The 23,321-nt window shown below is 38.9% G+C and overlaps 1 pseudogene; it reads left to right on the forward strand.

The window, feature by feature from the left end:
• Window positions 1-7,148: 7,148 nt before the first annotated feature.
• Window positions 7,149-16,962, forward strand: LOC127784112 (probable LRR receptor-like serine/threonine-protein kinase At5g59680; annotated as a pseudogene).
• Window positions 16,963-23,321: the final 6,359 nt, after the last annotated feature.

Here is a 23,321-nt window from a genome sequence, read left to right on the forward strand (position 1 = left end):
AGGTGTAATATTGCTCCCCATATATCTCCTTTCTGCCTAGTTAGTTAAATGATGCTCGGGATGTTGCTCGGAGTGATTTGGTCCGAGGTGTGTACCAACCTACCTATGCATCCACTTACCATTGTTTGTTACTCGATGGGCAGCCCAAAACTTCATGGGCCCATAGGGCAGCTCTGAACTCTCGGGCCCATTGAGCCCACATATATAAATCATATAAACATGAACCATGTCACTTTGCTTCACACACTTGAAAGCTAATGGCCAGTACACCGAAAGGCCTGCAGAAGTTCAATCAATTGGAGCAATATACTGCCAGGTTCGACAAATCGATCATGTGGATGGGCGAAACTATGTCATTCTTATTGACACAAGGGGGTTGATTATTATATCAATTTTAAATAAGAAATAACCATTAATATATCCATATATATCCGTTATGACCATAAACAGGTCCATAAAACCAAACACATGAACTCTATCATGTGTACCACCCGCTCACAAGCGGTGTCTATAGTTCTTAGCATATAGCCATAAATAGTTCCATAAGCATGTTTTCATATGCAATAATAATACCCATATTAAATCAATAGCATGCTAAATAACTAACAGTTTGCTTAGGTGTTTCGCAAATTTTATCCTAAGCTTGTTAGACTCTAAGGCTCATTAAGGTGTTCATAATAGCAACAGAAAGTATAATGCAATAATAGCAATATAATTAAGTTAAGAGAACTCGTGCAGTCGATCGTACTCCAAAGGACAAATACGCTACCAAAATAACTCTCTAACTACTTGGATTAAATTGTTCAAGGGAGGGTGCATGTCTTGCAACCTTTGGGCTCGATGTAGTCGTACAAACCGTCTCCTCCTGGCGCGGAGATTTCACTCGCTCCGACCACCGGACCAATGTTAGTGTTTTCTATTTATGCAATAACCATCACCACGATAAATAATAGAAAAACAAAGATAACCAAAACAAATAGTATCACAAAGTGCAACAGTGAGTGAAAAGGATCTAAAGAAATAATTTTAGAAATTTTTGGAATTTCGGTGAACAGCGAACCTTAGGGCTAAAATTAGGGTCGCGACAACGGGTTCTCGGATTGCAACGAAAGACACGGATGGATTCGGAATAATTCTAGGAGTTTAGAATAGGTTGCAGATTTTATTTTCGACGTCAAATGGATGGTCAACTTGATAGGAAAAGAAAAATGATTTTTCTGATTTATTTTTCAACAGGAAAATCGGATTTTCTTTTCTTCTCTCGCTCTGCACAGGAAACGGCCGGCAACTCCCTGGCGCCGGCGGTGGAGATGGCCGGTTTTGGGCAAGGGGGCGGCGGTTTCACGATCCAGGGTCGAGGTGACTCCATTCCCGTGGTTGGCGGTGGCGCAGGCGGCGGCGGCGAGGCTGGAGATGGCGGCCTGGAGCAGGAGGCGGCAGCGGCCATGGTGGCGGCGACTCCAGCGATCTCCGGTGCGGGCGACTGGCCTGGTGATCATCAAGGAAGCAAGGGGAGCGCGGTGGTGGCGGCGGCTCGGCCTGGGGCGGCCTGGAGCGGCGGTGCGCCGTGCAGCCGGCGGCGGCCGAACAGAGCGGCGACGCCGGGAGGCGGCACCAGCGGCACCTCGGCGTCGGATTGGATGGGAAAAGAGAGGGGAAAGGGAGTACTCGGGACGTAGAATCCGTTTTTACCTTCAATTTCATAGGATTTGCGATGTATGCGACGAATTTTGAAGCTCAATCAATGGCGCCGGTATTAGGGTTTCGGGGATTTTTCCACCGGTGACGACGATTGAGTCAGCGGGAGTTGGTGCGGATTTGGGGAGGTGAAAGAGTTCGAAATTGCGGTTCTTTTGCCTCCAGTCTTGAGCCTTTTAGTTGAGAGACAAAGGAAATACGGAGGCGGGAAGCTGGAGGTGTCGCGGCGGCATTCGTTCGTCGTTCGTCCTCGTGCGAGCGCGTGCGGGCGTGTGGCGCGCGCGGGTCGGCACGAGCTGGGCGCGAGGCAGCAGGAGGCGACATAGGCGCGGCTAGCATCGGGCTTGCTCAGCCTAGCCAAGTAGAGAAGAAGAAAGAAAAGAAAACAGAGGAAGGGAAGGAGAGGGAGAAAAACAGAGGATGAAATAAAAAAATATGGAAAAAGAAAATTAAGGTGGAAATAGAGAAAAAGAAAAATATGAGGAAGATTAAATAGATAGGATTTGAATTGATGCGGAATTTAGACAGTTCGACATTCGGGATAGAATTAAATCGGATCAAAGAAATTATTTGAAGGGCAAGATGCACTTTGCGACAAAATTTAAATGAGAAAAGAAACATCAAAAATAAACATGGAAAATAATATTTTAAATAAACTACTAACTCAATGGCTATATTTTTTAGAAAATCAAAGCAAACTAAATCGGTTTTAAAAAGTTGTCAAATTTTAGGGCTGTTACAATCAGGCATCATTTTGTTAGCTTGGTGGTGTCAGCGAGAAGAAGACGGTGCCCAATGGTAGCTTGGAGGCGAGCGCCTTGAGAAGCGTGCTGCTCCACCTCGTGGCCCTCCTGCCCTAGGGCCACCTCCTCGATGGAGACTCACGCAGGACGCCCGCCACCAGAGACGATGCTGACACTGACCACATCTTCATCAAGGGTGTTTGGCATGGAGGTGCTTGGTGGGGTGCTCGTCGTCGTCGACGCTGATGTCGCCGAGCACGCTAGGAAGAGGACAAGGTGAAGAGAAGAGGAAGCATAAAGGGAAGGGGAAGCATAAAGTTGAGGTGGCCACTTACATCTAGGCCCACATGTTTTTTACTCCTATTTTTTTTCTTACTAGGATGTCACGTAAAACCAGCCATCCATATTGTCATAAGACCTATAGCAACCAGGTTTTGCATGTTGGGGCTAAGATTTTTGGTGTTGCGGTTCAGGGATATGATTTAAAGTCGAAGAAAACATGAGGGACCCAAAGTGGACTTACTCCAGAAAAACCCCAAATTGGATCTCTACCATACTTTAATATCCATATTTTCTCATATGACTCTTAGACCATCTACAACAGCCTCTCTATCCCACTCCCCAAGTTAAAATTTAGGAAGTTTAGGCAAATACTAAATTCCAACAGACTTGCCAACCGGATGCCCAATCCATTCGGCTAACCAAACACATATCCACAGCTCTAGCTCCCTCTTCTCCTCTCCCTCGTCCTCGAGCGCACAACAGATTGAGCGAAGGCCATAGGCGGCAACGTCTCGCGCCGATTCCCGTCATTGGCTTGCTTGTCGCGTGCCGATTCCTGTAGCAGGTTCACCCGTCCCATGCCGATTCTTATCGCCTGCACTCGCCTGTCCTGCGCCGATTCCCATCGCCAGCAGCAACACCTTGGCCACCAGCTGTTTAGAGCTCTGGTTGGCGAGCAGTGGGCGGAGAGGCTGGCGCAGCGGCCGATGCTGTTCGGAATGGTGTCATTGAGCTGGATGACGGTGAGGATGAGTGCCTAGAGCCTCGCCACCATCGAGAAGTCCCCCCTCAGCCCCCACCGCAGCAGGTCTATCGCCACGACCGCGTCGCCACCCGTCCCGCCCCGCCCCGCCCCACAGACCTCCTCCTTGTCATCGCCCCAACATCATGCTGCGGACCTGCCATGGACATCCGCTAGCACGCGAACTGTATCAGCTGCACGCTGTTGTCTTCCCCGCTGTTGTGCACCTCGCTGGTTATTGAGGAGGATGAGGCTGGCGAGAAGGAGAGGAAGAAAGATGAGGAAGAAAAGAATAGTAGAGGCTGTCATGTGGGTCCTAGTGTCATAGACTCATAATGGAGAGTGTAGATGGAGAGACGGTTTGAGTGAACAATGAATTTGGTTTGCCAAATTAATTAGAGAACTGGCTACAATTGTTGATAGATATTAATTTGTAGTTGAATATAAATGAAGCTAACCGTATGAATTAGTTCTAACAGCCGGGTTGGTCATATGAATACAGTTTACTGCCTTTTAGAACCTTGGTTATGGATTAAATTGGCTCGTTAAACATTGACCTCTTAAAAACAGTTGTTTTCGATGTCTCAACTAGCTAAATTTAAAGCGGTAGGGAATGTTTTATGATTTCATAGCCTTTCATCGTTCTACTAGATTATGTTTTAGGGCCCATCGTATAGAAAAATCTGTGCAAATAGTGTTATATATGACAGTGGCCGATGTATAATTTTTGGGGGAATAAAAAAAGTCAGCCCATGCAAGATGCAACTACATAAATTGGAGTTTAGAGTAGGTTTACCGGATCATCCCTTTTCTTTCACAAAACCAGGCAACATTTCGTTCTTCGGACTTAAGAAGAAAAATCATAATTGCCTGGCCAAATCTGGAATACAGTGTTATTAATCTAAGGAAAATAAACATCCGTTTTATATATGGACCATGAACTTTTGTACAATTTTTTTTGAATTACATTTGACTTAAAAAAAAATTCTAAAAACACTATAGCCCCACTATATACGGTGCTCTACTGATAGTAGAAAACAATCTAAACCGTTGATCTTATTTGATCAAAGTTTTCAAATCTACTTCTACTATCATCCTAGTTAATGATAGTAAAAACATGAAAGGGCATCATTGTAAGAAAAAAAGGTGTGGCAGGGGTATAATCATTATTTAGTAGTGACTATACATTTTTTTTTCTTCTTTTTTTCTTCCTCGATGGAATATGAGTGATACCATCGCGATGGATGAGCATATATTGATCTAGACAGAAATGTCAGGGAGTAAAGAGAGAATGAATAAAACAGTAACAATCGGTGAGTTTTTCAAGCTGATGTTGACTGGCAATGAATCATGCGGTTTCAGAAAGACTATCTTAAAAAAAAATAGAAAGAAAGAGTAAACCTAAGTTCCATCTATATGCAAAAACATACATACCAAATGGAAAAATGTCGAGAATGAGATCGTTGGCTTATAAGCTTTAGTCAAATTTTAAATTTTATAACTCAGTTTAGATTGATATTTTATTGTTTTATATTTTGAAGCCTTGGCATTTTGACCACTAAGAATATAAGTATAAAAGTGTAATTCTAGAATTTTTTGCTTCGTTTATTTTTATGTTTTATCATCCGTAGCTCAACCAATTGCTTTACAAAGCCATACCCAGAATTTGAATTAGAACTTGATTTTAGAGTTGATTTTATGGTTTTTTAATTTATCATATTTTTTAGATTTATGTTTTAAAAATAGAACTATAACCATCTTATTCTGTTGTTATATTTAATTGCTTTGTTTGTTACAACTTATCAATCGTAGCTTAACCAATTATAAGCCATATCTAAATTTAATTTTTTAAACTTAATTTTACATTTTATTTAGGGTTTTTTTCGTCACACACTTCCTGTTTTTCCAGCCTTGTTTCTGGAACACGAAGAGCATAAGTATACAAGTCTTACACCTAAAATTATTAATTTTGCCTCACACTTGTGTATCGGCTTATAAGCCGTAGCTATCCGATGCTAAGAAAAATTCTAATTTTGTATAATGCCTACTTGTTCCAAATTAAATCATTGTTGCTATAGAATTGAAAAGAATATTTGCATAATTATAGTTGTAGAATTAGTACAAACAAGGTTACATCTAATTAAATTATTTTCCATGGTACACAATTAGCAGGTTGTGATGTTAGGACTGATTCTATAACCCCAGGCCCAATAATAACCTATTTTTATTAGAAAAAAGTCAGACGATCTGTTGATGTCAAATCCTAGTGATAAAATCCGAAATGGCAAGTTGGCAACCATTGTGCAGCTGAATGCAGAAAGTCGTCCCTAAGGACCAGAGTTAGGGTTCAACTTATTAACCTTACTTTTCTGGCGCACGTATGTGTGCTATATATGCTAAAATGTCCTGCAGGTGAATTTTTCTTTTCAAAAATACTATGCATATGATTTCTACGTACGATTCTAATACGATTGTGAATGGATCGATTATAAACACCATGAGTTTTCTTTGTTGGGAAATGGACAAGTGATCACCGTAGGCTATCGCTTTATGTCGCGATTGTAGGGAGAATCATTGCGTCGTGCGTATGTAAAAAATCGTATGCATAGCATATCTTTGTAGGTCCAACAAGCACAATATATCAGATTTGTTTTTACTTGATTTTGCATAATTAATTATTGTAGTAAAATCCTGCGATAGTAGCAGTACAATAATGTACTCTCTCCGTTCCATAATATAAGGGATTTTGGAGGGATGTGACATATCCTAGTACTACGAATCTGGATCACATGCCTCTAAAATCCCTTATATTATGGGACAGAGGGAATATATTAGTTCAGTTAAGGGTTAGTGGTGAAATTGTCCCAGTTTTAGTGTGTGAAAGGTGAATTTTCGACTCATTCATAAGCTGATGGTGAAGACGACGGATTAGGAAATTTCAGGCATGTTTCATTTGTAGAAATTTCTTTTACCAAGTTCTGATATTAACATATATTTGGTAGGGAAACAAATCAAACGTACTCCAACCAACACAACCCCATAAAAATTTGGTAACTACGCCGTCAACATTAAAGCTCCTCTAAAATTTTGTTAGACTTCAAACTAATTATTACCTTCATATATATTATCTTTTACTAAATTTTGGTAATTCGATATTTAAGGTTACTTAAGATGAGTTGGTTTGGACAACAAGACTAATAACCACTTAGGACATGAACAATAGTGTGATGTTAGCATCTTGAAGGGGATGTCACAAAGGATTTTTGATGAGGTGAGGAGAAGAAAAGTACAAGAGAGAAATAAGTCATGTGTTAATTACTAGACATTATACAGACACATATACCCCAGTGTATGTTGTGTGTACAATCAAATAATTAATCAAATAAAATAATCTATTACATATAAGCAACTGTATGAATTGTTTGTATGTTTAGATATGATGCCGAAAATTATACGGTAATAATTATCTCTGCCATAATCAATTAATTCACGCTCTTAGAGTTGAGAGGTATATATATTGGTCCTGTAGTCTTCAATATACCAGGAATATTTATATGCATGTAAAAACTACTACATATATAATAAATATATAATGTGCCAATATGAATGCTCAGCTGCCACTACATATATGTGGAATTTCACTAGTGATAGCAGGGGGGTTCAGCTGGGGATCGAAATTGTCAATGGCGCTGTTAGTTTCTTTTGTTGTATTCGTGTTGGCTGCAGCTCATGGTGCAGTCGGTCAGCCAGGTTATCATCCTTTCAGTTTTTTCCTGCCTTGTTCGTAATTCTTTCGAACCGAAATACAGAATACAGATTTAATTTGCATATATATTCAGAGATTGAGATCACTTGCAGATGTTGTAATAGGCTAATAGCTAGCCAATGCCATGACGATCTGATGATTCTTTATGCGTACGTGCAGGTTTCCTCAGCATCGACTGCGGCCTGGACGGCAACTATAGCAGCGGCTACAAGGACCCCGACGAAGGCATCACCTACGTCCCCGACGGCACGTACGTCGACGCCGGCGAGAACCACAGGGTGGCCGCCGACCGAGAGAGCGGGCGGCTGCGCTCCGACCTGACCGTCAGGAGCTTCCCCTCCGGCGTACGGAACTGCTACGCGCTGCCCACCGTGGCCGGAGCCAAGTACCTTGTCCGGGTGATCGCGTTCTACGGCAACTACGACGGCAAGAACAGCTCGTCGTTGCAGTTCGACCTGTACCTCGGGGTCAACTACTGGAACACGGTGAGCGCCGACGGCGACGAGGTGTACGAGGCGATGTTCGTGGCGTGGGCGAGCTGGGCGCCGGTGTGCCTGGTGAACACCGGCGGCGGCACGCCGTTCGTCTCCTCGGTGAATCTGAGGACGCTTGGCAGTGGGGTCTACCACCCGGTTCTCGCGGCCAACCAGTCCATGTGCTTGTTTGACCGGCGAAACATGGGCTCAAACGTTTCTATTTTACGGTACATCAAATATATATGTTCTTCCATAGTACTCTCATTTCAGTAAATGATCATTTGACAGTAGGACAAGATTTATGGCATCATCTTTTCGTTTATACTTATCAACCAAAATTTGAATTTTAAATCTTAAATTTAAAGCTAATTTTAAGGTTTTCTCATCGAAATTTATTTTTATCTTTTGCTTTTAGATCGGTAAAAATATGTATATAAAAGTTTTATTTACAAATTACTTTTTATTTGAAAATATATCGTTTGGCTTATTCTGCAAATAAGCCATCCGAAGCTTTCACTATCATTTCAAAGCTTATCTAATAAGTTAATGATAGTGCGATAATACTTTTCAAGAAAAAAAAATTGTATGCATACAATTAAATAACGCTAATTCCCATCCCCCCCCCCCAAAAAAAACGCTAATACTCTCATACCTCATAAAACCACATCACCTTTAGGATCATTTATATAGAATAAATTATTTCTAACGTTTTGATCACATCACCTCAATTTTTTAGCATTGCATCTCATTGATCTTTGATCTCTCTTATGCTAATGCACCATCTTAACATTTCTATTATCGTAGAATTTATGCAAGATGTAATTATGTAAAGCACGTGAAGTTAAATCGTTTAGGTACATTCTCAAAAAAAATAAAAAAAATCGTTTAGGTACAAAATCAGTTATTATCATACCACTTTGTCGCAGCAACGCAAGATTTCAACTACTTTTTTTTAACACTAACCATTTGAGAAAGTATTGATAGCCAAAAGTTTAACAAAATTTTATCCTAATGCCAAATAGTTTTGGCAGGGGAGTAATAGCAAGTTTGCACTGGACACCGGCCAGCTGAACTCCGTATTTATCAATTATATATATATATATATATATATATATATATATATATATATATATATATATATATATATATATATAGTAAATTTGTTTGGTGCTCCATGGTGTCTGGGCACCATTGTTGAAATTGAGTATATACCCAATTCAAATGAGTATGAAACTTTTTCAATTACTTAGGTATTAACATTAACTACTTTACTAACTAGTTCAAAGCAAGTTTGAACTGAATTTGAACTTGTTTTTGTTAGATTTTGATTCTAGGTATATAGCATCCATACATATAATTAGTTAGGTATGTAATCATGGATTGTGAAATAAAGTTAAATTTGAGTTGTTTTGTTGATAGGTATAGGTATGAATCGAATTATTATAACTAGGTATATACTCATAATTTGAAAATTTTGAAAAATTTGAGTGATTTTGTGCATTTGATACCATGGTGTCCTATATGTGTATATATATATATATATATATATATATATATATATATATATTGAATTTGTTAATTAAGTCACAAATATACAAACATATACCAAACAATTCAATAGTTTTAAATTTTAATTAAATATATGAAATCAATAAAATCTTACCAATGATCTTCAAATCAATATAACTTAGCACTTATTAATTCGAATTTCAACATTATAATTCACTCGAGTCAAAGTACAACTCAATTTATATTTATTTTGTATTTTGAATTATTAAATCAGGATAAAAATATTATTAAGAGTTCAAACCATTACAACTTGGATTCTAAATTTGATTAGTTAGTCCACATGTATTTGGTGGAAGATATTGGTCATAGATTTGATAGATGGACATTTATAATTTTATACTTTTTATGAATTTTAGTGCGATGGAACTGTCAGCTTCCCAGCTTCCATTAGTACGAACAAAGATTTAATCTACTATTTTTTAATAAGAAATTATTTAAAAAATACCTATGCATTTTTGTTACCAACCCCCTGTTACTATCCATTTGGGACGAACTCTATCATATGTTTCGATGAGTACCTTAAGAAATCTGTATTTAATTCGTGTTCCTTTAGAGTTCTTTTTTCTGTTTTATAAATTTTACAAAGCATAAAGTCTATTTTTAGACTTTGAACAAAATCCATTTTTCACCCTGAGATATAAAACAAGTTATATTCTCACTCAGCTTTTAAAACCAGACCGAACACACCCTACGACATTTTCTACTGGATTTCCTAGTTCATATTTTTATTATGCTTAATTTGTTGATGCAAATATATATTACTTAATTTCACCCTAAGCTATAAAACCACTTGTTTCTTTCTTCAACTTTTAAAACTAGGCAGAACATATGCTGGGACATATGTTGCATTGGTTTTCCTAGTTCATATTCTTATTTTGTGTTGGTGCAAATATCAGTTAATTTCACCCTAAGCTATAAAAACTGGTTGTTTTCTTTCCTCAACTTTTAAAACCAGACAAAACACACACATTTATGCATAATTTATAGTGGCTTTTCTAATCCACATTCTTATTTATGCATAATTTGTTGATGCGAATAATTAGGTCAACAACCTTGAAACTCACCTAGCTAATTGAAAATTTTGAAACTCACATGATTGAATTTCATACTAGTGAAAAAAAACCATTGTCACCTTCTAACCGGCCCAGCAGTTTAACTGGAATTAAACCATCACCGGGTCGATCAGGAATGGGGTGTACTGGTTGAGAATCAATGCCTGGTTAGCACGTTGAACATAGTACATGCTTATAGCCATCAGAATCATCACTTCGCTTCTGAATTAATGAAAGGAAACATATAATGTACATGTTTTGTATGAGCCACTCTTCAACCACCCGGCCTACTCTTCACACTGACGGACCGGTGAGGTGACCCGAGATGTCAACCGGTCGGGTCGCTCACCTGGTCCGACTTTTTTTATTTGCATTATGTGCCTAGTTTTGAAAGTGAAAGGTGAAAATAACCGGTTCTGTAGTTTATGGTGAAAATTGAATTACGAGCAAAGTTCAAGGGCAAATATTGACTTTAACGTTTTATACACCTATAGATAGTTTATAGTTTTTACAGTAAATCATGTAGCTTCATGATATTATGGCTTACATATAATTATAAAGTCTCACAAATAGTTCCGTTCAACGTACTCTTGTATTAATTTTACCTTCTACATATGAATAGGTATCCCGATGATCCATACGACCGATACTGGTGGAAGATGCGGTCTGACCCAACGTGGAAGAATCTTTCCACGGCATCCACCATAGAACAGAATGACAATTTCGTTGTGCCCTTGCCTGTTATGCAGACCGCCATCGAGGCAAGCAACAACGATACCATAATCAAGGTCACACGAAAAGATAAAACAGCCCACAAGTGCATGATATTCGCGTACTTAGCAGACTTCCAAAACAGCCAGCTTCGACAATTCAATATCACCCTCAGCGATACCAAGCCATTGCTGTACAGCCCGCCTTACCTATCCGCTGGCATTGTGGACATCAGCGATTGGGACATGCCCAATAATGGCATGTACACCATAACTCTTGAGCCCACCTCTGCGTCCAAGCTGCCGCCCATGTTAAACGCATTTGAGATCTACACTCTCATCCCCAGTGACAATCCAATGACGTTCCCAAGAGATTGTAAGCATTCTATATATTTAGTCCCTTCTCCGTTTTCTCTGGTTTAATGTTTATACTTGTGCATACTTGATACATCTTTGTTAAAGTTGATCACCGTTGCCCGAGTTTGGTTCCTAGTCTAAAAAAAGGCCTTGTTTCTGTTGTCTCCCAAATGATAGGTTTGGGACCAATTAATGAACAAACAATGAAATAAATGAATCTTAGGATCCATATCCATGTTAGTTGTTTGGTTCAATGATGAGACGAGGCCTTTTTTAAAAAAAGATTGATGAGGGTGGATGATTGAGATAAGAGCAGTAAAATAATAATTAATGCCAATTGAGGGATGGGCTCATCCAACATCTTGTTGGAATATTCTCAAGTGGGTGGCCATATCCCACACTCGCCCATGAACCACGAACACCGTGAAAAAGTGGTGGCCAAATCCCATAAAACAAACAACCCTTAAATTACATAAACACGTATGTACGTTCTAGAATTTTCACCAACTTTGGATAGAGATTTACTCTTTTAAAAAGTTGACCATCTTCTTCTATTGGTGGCTTTGGTTAATGTGCCTTCTCTTTATGATTTGTTAGTTCCTGTCATTCTTGGACTTTGAGCCAAAAACTGCATAATAAGTGGTTGTAGTTTCTGTTAAAGCAAAGGTCGGATTTAATCTTATTCATTATCTAAGAAAAACGACATTGATGCTTGTCACCATCTCTATGTGCGTGTGTTAGGGATGCATTTTTAGGTGTGATATTTGTAATAAGAATTTGATTTGCCAAATGAACCTGGATTCCGTAGCAACATGAAGCACAGTGATATATATAGTGGTGGAGTCATTAGTTAACGACCCCAGTTACCAGAATTTTAGTCTTGAGCTAATTCCCTCATGGCATCTTTCCTAGTCCCCCCATGTTGCGCTTCAGGTGCTCTGTCAAATAGCTGTTAAGTTTTACTCACATGTTAGTTGGTCTTTCTTGTTAATGTTTGAATATGGTAAATGGAAAGAGTGAGGTTAGCCCTATCTGAAATATACCAAGAATTCTTCTTCTTGAATCAGTGTGTTTATCTTTGTACTTTAAAAGTGGAGTCGACGAGTCATCCTCATTTCCTTCTTACCCATTCCCACATGTATGTTATTACCTTAAAACGTCCCCCTTCCCTTTCCACCCCATTCCCACGTATAAAAATGCCATGAAAAGAAACCAAACAACAGAAAAAATAGCTAAAAAAACAAGGATCCAAAGAAATCGAGAGAAAGTAAAAACAATTGGCTAAGAACACGTTTCCAAAAAAATCAAGACAAAAACCGTTCCGAAAAACCGAGGCAAAACCCGCTCAAAAAAAACAGGATCCAAAAGAACCATAAAAAAAGAGAGAGAAGAGAAAATTTGAACAATGTTCACCTGAAAAACCAAGTGAAAATACTGGAGAAGAGAAAAAACTAAGCCAGTTTCACCAGATCCTGTGCTGTTGCAACATACACCGAACCTGTTACTGGTTTATAAAAGGTGTCAGTTATTTTGTTAATTTTTTCATTTGTTCCTGTGTTGTTGTGCAATTTAATCAATTGTTGTCCTAAAAATTCCTTTTCCTATGCTAGTTGACATCATCATGTCAATTAAACTCGAGTATGGAATAAAAAAGAACTGGATGGGCGATCCATGTTTTCCTGCAGCCTGGGACGGCGTGAAATGCAGCAATCCAAGTGATAACACTAGCAGGATAATATCTTTGTGAGTATGATTCAAAATATAATGCCTCTACCAGTATTACAACATAAGATTTAGTGCCTTTGCCTTATGTTGGAATCGTTGGATCATATGAAAATTTAATGTAGGGATCTCTCCAACAGCAACTTGCACGGACCCATATCGAATAACTTCACATTGTTCACGGCACTAGAGCATTTGTAAGTATACATAGTGATTGGTTATGTTTTAGGCATATTTCATTGAGATTCTTTTGAACTCCACATTCTTTAAATTGCTTATGTGTTGTGTTATATTTTTGGACAAAATCTGTGTTCAGCTTGCTATAACTGCTTAGACCACCTGGCAGGTTTGCGCTCAGTTGAACGTGTCCCGGTCTGTTTGGGTGTAACTTAGTTCAAGGATCTTGTCCAGATAAACTTTTATGGGTTTTCTGATGTAGGAGTAATTCAGTGTGGTGCTGGTCTGAAGCAGTTGCGCCCTGCAGCTACCTGCTTTTCTTCAGCAATATTGCTGCTGTAATATGCACTTTGGTTCTCTGTTTCTTAATAAATTTAGGCTGTGTTAATTGCTAGGAGTTGGGAACAAATCTCCTACGCACGCAAAACTGAGTGGTTCATTAGTACATCTAATTAATTATTAGCTATTTTTTAAAAAAATAGATTAATCTGATTTTTTAAAGTAACTTTTGTATATAACTTTTTTAAAAATTCAATGTTTAGCGGTTTGAAAAATGTGCGCGAGAAAAAAAGAGGAAGACAAGTTGGGAAAGCTTGGAAAATAACTCACCCAAATAAGTTCCCAACTCACTCATCTCTTTTTTCGAACGCACGCTTTTCAAACCGCTATACGGTATGTTTTTGCAAAAAAATTATATACGAAAGTTGCTTTAAAAAATTATATTGATCTATTTTTTTCTAAAAAAGCTAATATTTAATTAATCAAGAGCTAATGGACCGCTCCGTCCTCTGTGTAGCACAGATTAGTTACCAACACCCGAACGCAAAGGGTTGCTTCTCCGTCCAGTTTAGACCATGCTTAAACCAAATGATCAGCTAGCTTTCTATAACCTAGACAATAGTTGTGTTGGCGGTCATAAATCATCCCGCAGCTTGGTAGAGTGCAGCCTTTTTTTCGACAATGTGAACTTTTGAGCTTGCAAACCTAGTGCTACTCCCACTGTTCTCGTAAAAGAAAAGTTTGACCTCCCTTTGAGATTTCTATATGGATAAATTTAGTTGCTGAGTGTTACTAGCAAAGCACACAGTTGCCCAAAAAACTAATTTTATTGCCTATAAGATGAAGAAAGGCACATTACTAATGTCTAAACTTCATGTAACCACAGGAATTTGGCAGGCAACCAACTGAATGGACCAATTCCTGACTCCCTCTGTAGAAAGAACAATACAGGGACATTCCTTTTGAGGTTTGGGCCTATATATTGATGTTTCTCTTTCTATTATACATCGAAAATTTAGAATATTGCTTTTCGTTGCACTTTGGGCTGGTGACCATTATTGGAGACTGCTTTTGCCACAAAATGTGACCTCATTTTCTTATGTGATTTTCAGCTTTGATTCTGATAGAGATACATGTAACAAATCAATACCTGGTATAAATCCATCTCCGCCAAAAAGCAAAGTAAACAGAGCAGCTATTTTAGCTATTTCGGTAGTGGTTCCTGTGATGGCAATTGTTGTTCTTGTACTCGCATATTTGATCTGGAGACAGAAAAGAAAGCGTGACAGTGAGTATGCTCTGCTTTTGTTAACTTGTTTTGTCTTGTATAAAATTACTGTTTATTACGCATTATATTTCTTTCATATATATAGCTGGTATTTGTTGGAATCAGTTTCTGCAGATGTTCCTCACAGTGAACCAGAACTTGAGATTGCTCCAGCAAGTAGAAAATATCATGAGGATGGCCTGCAAAGAGTTGAGAATCGCCGATTCACCTACAAGGAGCTTGATAAGATAACTAATAAATTTAGTCAGTGCATTGGACAAGGAGGTTTTGGACTCGTGTACTATGGCTGTTTAGAGGATGGTACTGAGGTTGCGGTAAAGATGCGTTCTGAATTGTCATCTCATGGACTTGATGAGTTTTTAGCTGAGGTACTGAATTCACCTAGAATAAAAAGAGATCTTAGCACCCTAATTTGTCTTTACTTACATGTAAATGTAGGTCAGATTTATTATTTCCTTTGTCGGAGAAAAATGTAAAGTAATTGCTTAGACTTGTTGCATTCACAATGAGATCACTATGTGTAAATTAAGAGATTTACTCTATGTTTTTTAATCTCATTTCACAGGTGCAAAGCTTGACAAAGGTGCATCACAGGAATCTAGTTTCTTTGATTGGTTACTGCTGGGAGAAGGATCATTTAGCACTGGTTTATGAGTACATGTCTCAAAGGCACTCTCTATGATCATCTAAGAGGTTTATTATAGATTGCAAACTTAACCCCTGTCCTCGAATTGTTCTGAAGGCTAGTCTTGTTCAATGGCATAACACCTATACACTATATTTGAAATGAGAGGGCATCTTGAATGACTTTCTAATGATATCTATTTTTTAATATATAAAAATATGAACTTACCTTTTTAGGGAATATTTGCATATTTCTATTTCAGTTTATTGTACTAATTGATAAAACTTGTTGAAACTGGCGTGGATTATGCGATTTCAATTCTAAATTATGACTTGTACATATATTAAGGTAATAATGGTGCACGTGAAACTTTGAGTTGGAGAACACGTGTTCGAGTTGTGGTTGAAGCTGCACAAGGTATGCTGCAAACAAAGCTTATGGTTGTGATACACACACACTTGCCTTGGAATAGGTAGTATGGAAATTTTAAATTTTGGAATAGCCTAAAAAGAGTAGTTGGAATTGTTACACCATAACATTAATGGTGCCGATAAATTTATCATCAAAAGATACAAATAAAACTTCAAATAACAAATAACTGTAAAAGTAATGACATAACATGTCCAGCACACATGGATTCACACTTCTTACTCTTTTTTTTCTTGGTATGATGTTTTAAATATAGGCCTGGATTATTTACATAAAGGTTGTAGTCTGCCAATAATTCATCGGGATGTAAAGACCCAAAACATTCTCTTGGGTCAAAATTTACAAGCTAAAATAGCAGATTTTGGACTTTGCAAGACTTATCTAAGTGATACACAGACTCATATATCAGTGGCTCCAGCTGGGTCAGCAGGTTACATGGATCCTGAGTATGTATACTTTTGTGCATACGTTTACATTTCATCCAGTATCATATCTAGATTAATAAACTTTTACACTATCTTATGAGTTTATCATGTTGAGAGGTAGTATTAAACTGACAAGATGATGACACGATGTTCTGTAATGCCCGAATGTTTCATCTTCATCATTTATGCATAATTCCGATTTTTTTTATCATTCATTTGTAGGTACTATCACACTGGCAGGCTTACCGAGAGTAGTGACGTCTATAGCTTTGGTGTTGTTCTGCTAGAGATAGTCACCGGTGAGTCTCCCATGCTACCGGGATTAGGACACATCGTTCAACGGGTGAAAAAGAAGATTGATGCCGGTAACATCAGCTTGGTTGCCGATGCACGGCTCATAGGTGCCTATGATATCAGCTCTATGTGGAAGGTTGTGGACATAGCATTATTGTGCACTGCTGATATTGGTGCCCATAGGCCAACGATGGCCGCTGTGGTCGTGCAGTTGAAGGAGAGCCTTGCATTGGAGGAAGCTCGTGCAGACAGTGGCTTCAAGGGAAGCATAGGGACTCTGAGCGATACAACAATTTCAACGTCCACATTTGGTCCATCAGCAAGATGAAGCTGCAGCTGTTCCTGTCTTTTCTGCATCGCTGATTGTTCTCCGCTACAGCTGGCCTTGATAAACTATTTGTCGCGTGAAGAATACTCATATCTATATATGGGCTCATGTATGGATTAGTTTGCTTTTGTGTGTCCGCAATAATAAGGTACATGTCAATTATCATGCAGGCCGGCCTGGCCTTCCTGGTTTTGTGTTAAGAGACCTTCCAACCAATTGGCCTCAAGCATGCTTAGTAATGTGTACTGGATTGGCTGTGCTACTGCATTTTGTTTGATTTTCTATATGTCCAGATGAAGTTCTTATATATATTGACTTTGCAATGTACTATGTAGGATCGAATCACAAGAACTAAGCCAACTAGAGGGGGGGTGAATGGTTGGTATAACCAAAAACCAAAAACTTTTAGCGGAAATAAAAGTTACCCTCGAAATCGATGGATCAATCTAACCGGAGTAGTCCTGTCGGTCTGACTGAGCTTGTGTCGTCGGTCTGACCGATGAAGGTTGCCCGGTCCGACCGCTCCGAGATTGCCTCTGCTCCCTGATGCCGCCGCCGGTCTGACCGCCAACTACCTGCCGGTCTGACCGCTGCCTCGCCGCCGGTTGGACCGCCGGTATGTCGCCGGTTAGACCGCCGAAACCCGGTGAAACATAAATCGAAGAACTCTCAAAATAGATGACAATTTTATTCCTTCTCTCTGTGTTTACAAAGTGCACCAATAGCACTCCTTACAAAAATCTCGACTAAACTCGAAACCCTAGCTAAACTAGCAACTCAATTGCTCTCAAAAGCGATACCGGGAAGCCTCACTCTCCCCCTCTATTTATACATGAGGTAGGCAGCCTAAAGCCACGAACCAAACTCATACTAGGAGTCCTAAGCACCTTAGGAAACCCTCTAGTACAAGAAAGAAACTTTACATAACCAATCATACCAAATTTGGACTCCTTCCAAATTTGACTCCGCATCCCATACGCACACAATACCTCCATCGTATGCCATATGGAATCTCCATCAACCACATGCATCAACTCTAGCCTTAGTATCCCGCATGATATCTGACCACCACGGACATCGTCTTACCACCAAGCCGACTCCCGGTCGATCACCGCAAATACTCTCCCGAGGCATCGAGTCACCTACACATGAAACAAACAAAGAAACCATATTCCGAGACCAAGCTATCACCAACTTGACTCATTAGTAGCAAACAACAGTGTTACATATGTATAGTATCCATCTAGAAGCCATAACCATGAAACAATCACGGATATCCAAACAAACAACCCGAAACCAAAACCGACACAGCGTCGGCCGGTCAGACCGCGGGCCGGCCGGTCTGACCGCTACACATGAGCCGGTCTGACCAGCAACCTTCGCCCGGTCTGACCAGTCCCAACAAAACAGTAAACCCTGTTCATCACATGAAAATCAATTATCTCCAAAACCACTTCGATAATAATCTCCAAATATCAAAACCAATAATCACATATGCCAATTGTTCATCACAGAATAAGAATCAAAACACACGTTGATCTTACATACTATGCATCCTTGTTATAGCCTCGTTGGAGTTGTGACATTTCCTGCTGCAGTAGGTGGTTTCTAGTCAGTAGATTCAACACAATAACCTGTAATTGTTCTACAATTTATTGAGAGAAGTTATCATTTAATTGGCGCTTCTATTTTGACACCATACATGTGCCAAGAACTATTTGTGTCCAGTTAGCTTTTAAAGGTGTGATTGAATTTTTAGCTGGGAAATTAAAACACCTCAAAAAATTCCTTAAAAACTATATTTAGTCATCTTTATCAATATAGTCTGGTAAAATTATTTAGCATGAGATGTTATCTACAGTAGAAGTTGGAACCACACTAGATATTAAAGCGGATCAACATGCAAATATCCCACATTTTCTCTCACTAGCAATTATTATTCCAAAATATTGTAAAGCACGTGCATGCATGACACATCATCTATAATTTATTATAATTTAAAGTTCTAACATGTAAGCATGTCAAATAATTAGCTCACATAATTTTCACACTTTTTCAACATATATCCATCTATAATTTCTATAATATGTAACATACCCTCATCTATATTATTACGCAACCCTCCTACTACACGAAGTAATCCAAGAGGGTCCCGTAATTCTATAAAAGTGGAGACACAAGATGTAGGGGTAAGACTCTCTTCTTATTCATCATTCTAGCATCCTCAAGCACAACTATCCAATATGAGCACCCCTCTCCTCCTTATATAGCCTTCCTCCATATATGGAAGGCTTCAGTGTGTGCCCAATTAGTGTATATGGGCTGGGCCTTCATGGGCCCAAGCCCATAGGTTTCCTAACACTCCCCCTTGGGCACTCACCACGTGATGCCTATGCCTCGTCAAAACTCCACAAAAACCCAGTTGGAGAAATTTGGAGAAAGAGTACATAGCATACGCTTGCAATGTCGCACGAATTGCCTCATTAAAAACCTTGATAAGAAACTGTTGGGAAAAAGAGTGCAATCCACCCAATTCTTCATTCAACCTTTCTAGATTGATTTTGGGTACTTGATTTTCTATATCAAGATTCTGGAATGAGTCGGCGAAATTCTCCCCCTGAATTTTGCATTTCTCTAAGTCTCATTACTCCGATTTCTCGGACACACCTATTCAAGTGAAGATGTCAATAATGAGTTAGCGGATGAATCTGCAAGACCTCCACATGACTTAGTTCATCGCTTCTGTGCAATTCATGTACATAGAAGAGCTTGGAGGTTCATATGCTTAGTGAGGTTGCTTCTCACATAACTCATTTGCATATGTGCGACATATGCTGTTTTAATTTCATAAATGGTGGGGGTTGAGATAGTTTTCAAATCGCGATTGCTGTCGCGTGTAACCATCTCTCAAAACCATGCCGAGGCTCTGAACAGTTCAATGATGCTTAGTTTGGTTTAGCTCAATTAGCCAAATATTCATGTGTTGCTATGATACACTTGTGTTTGGGAATTCCGTCCCATTTTGGCGATAATTGACTATTCCAAAGCCATGCACTATGAACATTTCTAAGTGCAGTTGGACTGATGTACTAGACTTCCATCTGTCGCATGCTTTTGGCTGCAAGCGTAAGCATGATTTGGATTCGGCCAAATATTTCAAATCAAACTCAAATTCAAAACGAAGGAGTTTGCTTCTTCAATTCTTTTCTGGTTTATTCTATTCTTTCTGGGTTGGTTCGGGACCTAGTACTTCTTCATGTACTATTATGCAAGTCTCCGATCCAAGCTCCTGAAATGCATTCATTGATTCTATCTTTAATGCTTGTCAATATTCAGGTTGAGTTCTTCTTTTCAACTTCTAGTTCATTTATTCAACTCCTGGTTGACTGCAATTGAGTTTTGTTGTCTAAAAGAGACATTGCCCATAATCGGTCTCATCGCCAACTTCTATTGGTTACACGAGACTCTATGCAGATATCCATGGATATAAGAGGAGATGCATTTTCATATGCTTCTTCTTCTTATTTGCTTAATAGTTCTTGATGTGGGCATGTACCAGCGTTAGTGTGCACTCCAACAGCTGGTTTTCTTCCTTGATGGGAAGGTGTGGTACGCCTATTCTGAGGTTCCATACCGTTTGCCAGATCTCAACTGGCTCCCCTTCTATTCGGTGGGATACCTTTCATGACTTTGAGTATGATAGTCCCTCTTGCCCTGTTTTTACCAGACATCTCTGGTTACTTTAGGGGTGTGAGGAGCCGAAGTTTCTTGTCCAATTCTTTTTGTTCGAGGCCTCTAGACAAGACAAGGGGCACCTTTACTTTCTTTAGTATCACCCTCCTCCGGTGCATTTCATTCATGCAACTTAGTCAAACTCTTTGAAATCACAAAAGTATTTACAAAGTGATTTGGCAGTTTTAATTTTTTACGCAAATTGTATTCACTAGTGCGGTGTAACATGCATTCGTCCCTTTCTACTATCATATTTCTTGACATTTCCTATCTAGGGGTTCATTCTCTCCCCCTAAATGGCTGGAAATAATACTTATTTGTCGAGGAATTTAGGCTTCATAACTATCTCCGTAAAAGGTTTCCGACCTTCGGAGAGAGCCTTTTGCAATGCATTATGATAGTGGGAAATGTACATAAACCAAACAGATGCAATAGCACTAGTTGCAAGATGGATGTTCATGCCGATGGTTTGAATTTTCTTTCAGAATCCGCTGCTTTCAGGACTGCATGTCCTTTTCTACTGTGGGTATTACAACAATGATATAGCAAATATTGCAATTCATAGCTTATACTTAGTCTGCCTATGCGGATATTTGGTACTTCGTGCTGCCATTCACCAATCATCAAATGCAATGCTAGCATTGTCCTCGCGGACTTCTGAGCATGATTTAGTGAGTTCTATTGGAGTTCACGTGATCTTGCTGGATCAGTCTTGGTAAAGACACGGTGTCTAAGAGACACTGGATGTTTGCTGCTTCGGAAGCGCATTTATCCATACAGTACCAAATGGGAGCCACATATATTCTTTGCAATCCGGTTCAAGGATGTTAGAACTATATGTGGTTTATGCATTGATCTCCTGTCGGTGCATACTGGCACACAAATCTTCATGATTTAGGAAAATTATGCATATATGTGCTATGACCATACGAGTTGTAATATTTATTCTTATAATTCTAAGACCGAAAATGGCTGAAAAATCCATGGCTAAAAGGATGTAGCCCAAATCATCACACTTTTTAGAGAGTTCAACGGGGTTGACGGACAATAGATGCTTCTATAAAGTGCACAATTGTTCCATAGGTAATATGACTGTAGCGCATTCTAGGCTGACAAATTCAGTTGTTGCTGTTAGCAACAGTCATAATATTTCCAGTTTTATGGGTCTGGAAATACCTTTTTCTCTTAAAGTGTTATTTGTGGTTATGCGGACCACAATTAATTCTTTTATGTTTGGGTGCTACATAAAATTCAAAGCATTACAACTATGTGCTAGAAAGGAGCAACAAAATAGTAAATGCCTTAAATATGCTATTTTATACTGGAAATAATTCCTATTGCAGGGTAAATGTGTGCTCTACTTGGGCAAGGACCATTTTTCAATGCAATGCTATATTCAAAGATTGCAACATGTGATGACGAAGTTTACTGATTCAACGAAGTATTCTGGTACATCGGATTCAATTAACTTCATAGCGAGCTTTTTGCTCAACAGCTATGGCAATGATTTGCTATTCCGACATAAATTTTAGGGCCTATCCGATATAGCAGAGGAGATTCTACGTCCATGGCCGTGCAAATAGGTTAGGAGTTCTCCCCCTCAATTCATGATGAGTGTGCTGTTAGGATAGTCCTTTTCTTTTTATGTTCGTAGTTCTAGATTGTTCACCTTGACCTATGTTCTGCTCACCCTTTTCCTCTTCTTCCGTTGAGGTAAATGCACTAGGCTAGCTGCTCATGTTGAATTCATTATCAACTATGCTAATTGGTTTTGGAAGATAATGCTCTTCTAGTGAACACTATCCTGAATGTTACGCAATTCTATTATCGACAATATAGGCATACTTCCTTGTATGTACACTAGTGATGTTTGCGTGCGACTTTCGTTGCGTTCGGGTAGAACATCAAGAGTTTCTGCAGTATTCGGTGCAAATTCAGTGCACCGTATTACCGTACTCTTTGGGTCATTTACTCAGTGAACTATAGTCGAAAAATACCCACTCTTGCTCATAGTACTTGCTCTACGAAAGATAGGGTCCATAATCTTCTAACGCGCTCATTCGTACTCATTCATGAGATTAGCTTGGAGGCACTGACGAGAGATTGAAATGCTAGATCAAACCCATCGAGTCAATGCACATGTCGCGATTAGAGTAATGGTACCATAGAGTTTCTCGTTCTATCGTAATTTCGACATTAAATAAATATGTCAGAGATATTCTAGATTTTGCAAATTTTCTAATTCGTGATGCCTGTCATCTTTCATTATTCAAAAATATGTGCAAATTAAATGCCGGTAAAATACAAAAGTGTTGCAATATAATGGTACACAAAATTCCCGCAAATAATTCCAGTATATACTATGCAATTCTATACATTTTACCGCAACGATATTAATTAAAAGTAATAAAGCATCACAAATAATCAATAATCGTAAATGCGATAAATAAATTTCATAATCATATATATCTGCAATAAAAGTACCTGAAATACAAAGTCGGGGTCGAAATTCAATATCACATAGCCCTTTTATGCGATAATATGATTGTCGGTGATATTTGCAAATCCCGGATGCCATTCAAACAAATAACCCAATGCTGAAGGCTAATTGTGTATTTTCTAGAAAA

This window comes from Oryza glaberrima, chromosome 9, assembly GCF_000147395.1.
Source record: "Oryza glaberrima chromosome 9, OglaRS2, whole genome shotgun sequence".
Taxonomy (NCBI): Eukaryota; Viridiplantae; Streptophyta; class Magnoliopsida; order Poales; family Poaceae; genus Oryza; species Oryza glaberrima.